At 47.9% G+C, this 5,998-nt stretch overlaps 1 pseudogene; it reads left to right on the top strand.

Moving 5' to 3' along the window:
- Positions 1 to 4,381: 4,381 nt before the first annotated feature.
- Positions 4,382 to 5,759, top strand: LOC111525686 (annotated as a pseudogene).
- The last annotated feature ends 239 nt before the right edge of the window (positions 5,760 to 5,998 follow it).

Here is a 5,998-nt window from a genome sequence, read left to right as displayed (position 1 = left end):
AAAAAAGTGTGGTCCTGTTGGCACTCCATCAGATAACGCACATTCTTGCACAGCCTGGTGTTAATCCTTCAGAGACAAACTGTTCCTGGGTAGAGGTTTCCTACATAGTAGAGCAGCTCCCTCACTCTGATATATTTATTGAAATCATTGTCATGAGCGTTCGTCCCACAGCACGCAAGGGTGCTTCTAAGGTTCATACTTTCTTTTGCGGGGGAAGGGGACAGAGTTTCGCTCTTATCGCCCAGACTGGAGTGCAATGGTGTGATCTCGGCTCACTGCAACCTCCACCTCCCCGGTTCAAGAGATTCTCCTGCCTCAGCCTCCCAAGTAGCTGGGATTACAGGCACGCACCACCTTGCCTGGCTAATTTTTTCATTTTTAGTAGAAATGGAGTTTCACCATGTTGGCCAGGCTGGTCTCAAACTCCTGACCTCAAGTGATCCACCCTCCTGGGGCCCCCAAAGTGCTGAGATTACAGGCATAAGCCACCGCACCTGGCCAAGGTTCATCCTTTCTTTCTTTCTCCACCCTGTGGGGAGCAGTGTTCATCACTGTCCTGCTGTGAACCCTGCAGTATTGATGTGATAGCTGGTCTTTTCAGCTGTTTTTACCTGTGCCAGTAGAGTGGGCTGGAGGCCCCACCTACCCTGTGGGCTTTTGGAGGTGGCCAATGCACCCCAAGGCTAAGGGACAGGGGTCATCCTGCCTCTACTCCACTTTCCTGGGGCTTGCTTACTAGCTGGGATGGATTTTGGAAGTGGTTGGAGCTGCCCCTCCACCCCTGTTTCAGGGGTTGCCACAGGCCAGGTAATAGTCAGTATGAGTGGGGCTGGAAGGCTTCCACTGTCCATGCTTAGATCCCTCCCATATGATGGGGGAGAGAGGGTCAGACCTGAGTCTCCCTAGAGATGCTCCTCTTTGCCCAGTCCAGGTCAACCAACATGAGGTGTGGTGGGCTACCACTGGCGGGCAGCGGATGTGGCCACTCCAGAAAGTTACCAAATGGATTATATGAGTGCCATGGCTACTATGTGTTCTCAGAAAGTCAACCAGATTTTAGGTCTAGGGTGGAGTGGAGAGAGGGTCCACACCGGCAGGTGGGCAGCCATAAGGCCATACGTGAAATTCATCCTTAAGGTGGAATGTGGAGGGGTCTGGAGGTTTATGCCAAAAGTAACATGCCATAAAAGTTACTAAAAGTAAATTATAGAACATAGCAATTATAAATATATAAACTAAACATCAACAATTAACAATTACTGTTGTTATTCATCATTACTATAGTTATTACCACTATTAGAAGCAGTAGTTGTTGTTGCTGCTGCTGTTGTAGGAATGGTAATAAAAACACTAGTAAAGCTCTGCCACATCCGCTGGCTCGCTAGTTTGCTAGTCTGGCACAGGTTTAGGACCTCTAAGGAGGGAGGAAGGGAAGGAAAGTAAGGAAGTAAAGAAACAGAACTTAATCCTGAACAGTTTTCCCTCCAATTCTAGCATCTTGTTTTTTAAGTCAACTTCTTGTTTAAAATGAAAACAAAGAATCAAGTTTTTCTAGCATCCGTGTGTGTGTTTGACGGGAGACAACAGAAGAGAGGCTTAGGTTAATGAAAAACGTTTAATCCTTCCCGAAGCCCGTGCCTGCTTAACAGCCCCTTACAGGGAGCCTCACAGGAAATTTTGTGAAGCCAAAGCTTTCAGGCTCCACTGTGGCCAAGGAAAGATTTGAATCAAGACTGAGGACAGTGATCCTGTATATTTGAAGGTAGCAGGTAGGACGGTGCTGGACTGCAGCAGAAAGGAAGGACATATCACTTAGTGAGTGAGTGGAAGCCTACATCAAATGGCAGGGTTTGTTCATGAGACAGACCAGATTCCAGTTTTATGGGCAGCAATCGGTAAAACAGACACACCTGCACAGCCAGAAATGGGGGACAAAGATAGAATGTATGTGTTCCAGCAGCAGAAAAGGTGTCTACTAAGAACACACATGCTACTTTACCTTATAACTCTGTTCCCACAGACCAAGCAGACATTCTCATGTGAAAATCACCATATGGTTCCATCACAACTTGACTGGTAGAGACTGGTAGAGTATCCTTCTCCCTTCTCTCTATCCTTTATTTTCTCCTTCCCCATTTCTCTTTCTTTCTTTCTTTCTTTCTTTCTTCTAATTTTTTTTTTTTTTTTTCAGAGGAGTCTGGCTCTGTTGCCCAGGCTGGAGTACAGTGGCACCATCTTGGCTCACTGCAACTTCCACCTCCTGGGTTCAAGAGATTCTCCTGCCTCAGCCTCTAGAGTAGCTAGGATTACAGGTTTGCACCACCACACCCGGCTGATTTTTGTATTTTTAGTAGAGACAGGGCTTCGCCATGTTGGCCAGGTTGCTCTCAAACTCCTGACCTCAGGTTATCTGCCCGCCTCCGCCTCCCAAAGTGCTGGGGTTGCAGGCGGGGTTGCAGGTGTGAGCCACCACTCCGGGCCCCCATTTCTTTAGTGTACAGAAAGTATCTGGTGTAGGTGTACAAGCATACTGCAGTTTCTGTGTGCTTGCTTGTTTTTACTAAATGACCAGTGGCATGTGTTGACTGACGACCAGTGGAGATAGAGTGGGGAAGATACTGTTTCTGTGAAAAGAGTCCCTTTCTTCAGTGGCTCCTCACTCAGTTCTTACCCTCATCCACTAGTACTTACTTTGCCCTCACTGATGTTAGAAACAAGTGCTTGGTGCCACAAAGAAAACCAGTACTTAGACAGAAAACTTCTCAGCAGGACACATTTACTTGTGCAGAAGTGTGCTGCCTGCTTCCTGCCCATCGCAAGAGCACATCTAGCGGGTTAGGGTAGGGGTTTTTATCCCTAAGGCAATTTCTATTCCTGTTTCTGTGTCCTTTCCCCATTAGCTGGAGTCTGACCGCAGAGTCTAAGCTAACCTATTGGCTACTGTTTGAAATTGAATATGGCTAATTAGGCGGGAAGGGAGAGGCTGTACTTTGCTAAGGCCAGAAGTGTTTACAGAAGGAGTACAAGGCGTGTCTGGGCACGGGGAAAGGTTGTTTACAGAGTAGGAGTAAGAGGTTTGCTAGTTACAGATTAAGCAGAGAAACAAGTGCTCCTTACAGATTAAGCAGGAAGGGCTGTGTACAGAGCAAGACAGACTAAGGAAGCTTTGAAGAGGAATTTATTGGTCTTAACCAAAACAAGCACAAAGAAACAAAAGAACAAAAATCTGCAACAATGTAAAAACCTTTGCAAATACATTTTTAGACTGGACGATTTTAATGCTTTTTACTGTTATAAATTCAAAGAGATTTTGTAACTAATCTTTCTGTACATATGTGTTCCATACATGACAGTCTGTCTCCAGGTAGGGATAGGTGTTCCTAAAAAGAAGGAGGAGGAGGAGGAGAAAAGGAAGGAAGGAAAAAGAAAAAAAAATAAGAAAGAAAGAAAGGAAAAGAAAGAGAAAGACAGGAAGGCAGAAAGAAAGAAAGAAAGAAAAGAAGGAAAGAAAGAGAGAAGGAAAGAAAGAAAAAGAAAGAAAGAAAGGGAGGGGGGAGGGGAAAAGGAGGGAAGAAGGGAAGGGATGTAAGGAAGTAAAGAAAAAAAATTGAATCCTGAATAGTTTTCCCTCCACTTCCGGCGACTTGTTTTTTAAGTCAACTTCTTGTTCAAAACGAAAAGAAAGTATCAAGTTTTTCTAGACTCTATGCGTGTCCATCTGACGGAAGACAACAGAAGAGAGGCTTAGGTTCATGAAAAATGTTTAATCCTTCTAGAAGCCGGCGCCTACTTAGGAGCCCCCTACAGGGAGCCTCACAGGAAATTTTCAAGTCTTACTTAGCCCAGAAGGTGCGTGGGAGGTGAGGGGTTTCTGTCCTGTACTCCCATAGACGTCTCTTTACGGTAAGATTTCTATTTCTTTAGTATATACCCGGTAACAGGATTGCTGAGTCTAACGGTACTTGTGTTTTAAGTTACTTGTGAAATCGCCACTTTGCTTTCCACAGTAGCTGAACTGAGCCCCCTCCCCGGGCCAGGCGCCGGATGATGGGCAATGGCAGTGGAGAGTGGGCGGGGCCGCAGAGGACAGGGCTCTGCGTCTCCCTCCCTGTGTCCTGTGCTCAGGGCGACCCCGGACTGCGGTGGCGCGGATGCCCGGCCCAGCCTCTCCGGCCATGGGGGAGGGAGAGCCGCGGGGGGCTAGAGACGGCGGCATCAGCGGTGACAGAGCCGGTGGCGGCTTGTGCAGGGCGCGGGGTGTCGCTGAGGGCCAGGCGGGGCTACGGGCAGAAAGAAGCCCAAGCTCCGCGCGGTGGAGACGGCGGTGGCAGCGACGGCGCGGGCTGGAGATGGTGGAGTGGAGGGACCCGAGGAGCCCCGCAGGGACCGGGAGAATGTATTCACCGGGCAATCAGAGATCTATTCCTACATGAGCCCCAAAAGATGCTCTGGAATGCGTTCCCCGCTTCCGGAAGAGAACTCAGTTACACATCACGAAGTCAAATGCCAAGGAAACCATTAGCCAGAATCTCCAGGAAACGAGAAGAGAAAGGAAATGCAATACGGAGCACCAGGAAGTCCCAGGAACAGAAGATCAAACATGCCAGGAGAAGTCCCCTGGCACCTTTTCCAAACCAATAATCTGAAGCAGCAGAACCTCCCAAAACTGTAACCTCGTCTTGTGATTCCACCAATGCAGCCATCGCCAAGCAAGCTCCGGAAAAGCCCTTCGAGGGCACACAGCACCCCCTGCCGCCCCCTCCGGAAAAAAGATCAACGAAAAACGCAACAGACTCGCAAACTCTCAGGTTTCTACCCCGTCCGAAGCAGCTCCAGGAAGAGCAAAGGTGAGCTGCAGTCTGAAGAAAGGAAAATACCAGATGATTTGATTGAAGATGGGAAGAAAGAAGGAATGAAGATTGACCTCATTGATGGCAAAGGCAGGGATGCGATCGCCATCAAGCATTTCTCCCAGAGCGCCTTTGTGGTGAAATAACCACAGGGCCTCATCAAGATCGCGACGCCAAGATGCAGTAGGCTTTGTAGGCACAGGACCCTCCATGAGCTGCTACCTCTACTGCTTTCAGTATCTGAGCAAAACCTGCTGGATGCAACTAGAGACACAAATCGCTTAGGAAGACTGCTCAATCACAGCAAATGTGGGAATTGCCAAACCAAACTGCAGGACATCCATGGCTACCTCATGGTCATCCTCAAAGCCTCTCGAGATAGTGAGGCCTGGGAGGTGCTCCTATATTACTGTGGGGACTGCAGCAAGGCTCCCTGGAAGCCGTCGGGTGCCTGAAGCATTAACCTGGGCCTGGCACCCTCCCTGCCCCACCTTCCCTTCTTCAAAGTACCCTCAAAGGGAATCCATGTTTTTTTACATACTTAATCTTAGCAGATTACTTCAGATACTTTTAAAAAGTATATTAAGCTGCCTTTTCACTGTAGTATTTAAATATATGTTACAGGTTTCCAAGGTGGACTTGAAGAGATGACCTTATATTACCAAAACTTTTCTCTTCTGGTTGTTTTCAGATTTGTTTTGCATGAAGTCAAACGTTTGTGCTTCCCGGCATGCAGTCAAAGACAGCACAGGTTTTAGAAGAAAGTCAACCATGAACATGAACTCCTCCAGTGGAAGAACCAGGACTGTCCCCCCACACCCCAATGTCCAGGGACAGGATGTGAGGAAGACGCTGCCTCTCAATTGCCTGGACCTGATGCTTCCAGGCCCATGTTCTTCTAACGTCTGAACAGGCACTCATTGAAGCCTTTGAATATGTTTTTAAAAGGTTTCACAGTAAGCTAGGCTTCCCCTCTGGCTTTCTCAAAAGGTTACTGAGCCTGTGACCCTGAGCACAGGCTGGGCATAGATTTACTCTTCCAAGCTGCCGCTTTTCTGAACATCTTGAAGCATCAGGGTGGTAATGAAACTAGACGTGGGCAGGGAGACTGTTGCTTACCTTCCCTGCTGCGACAGGGTTTCGTGAAA

Source organism: Piliocolobus tephrosceles, chromosome 17, assembly GCF_002776525.5.
Source record: "Piliocolobus tephrosceles isolate RC106 chromosome 17, ASM277652v3, whole genome shotgun sequence".
Classification (NCBI taxonomy): domain Eukaryota; kingdom Metazoa; phylum Chordata; class Mammalia; order Primates; family Cercopithecidae; genus Piliocolobus; species Piliocolobus tephrosceles.
The sequence above is the reverse complement of the archived record's forward strand: the minus strand, read 5'-3'. Positions and strand labels throughout refer to the sequence as shown.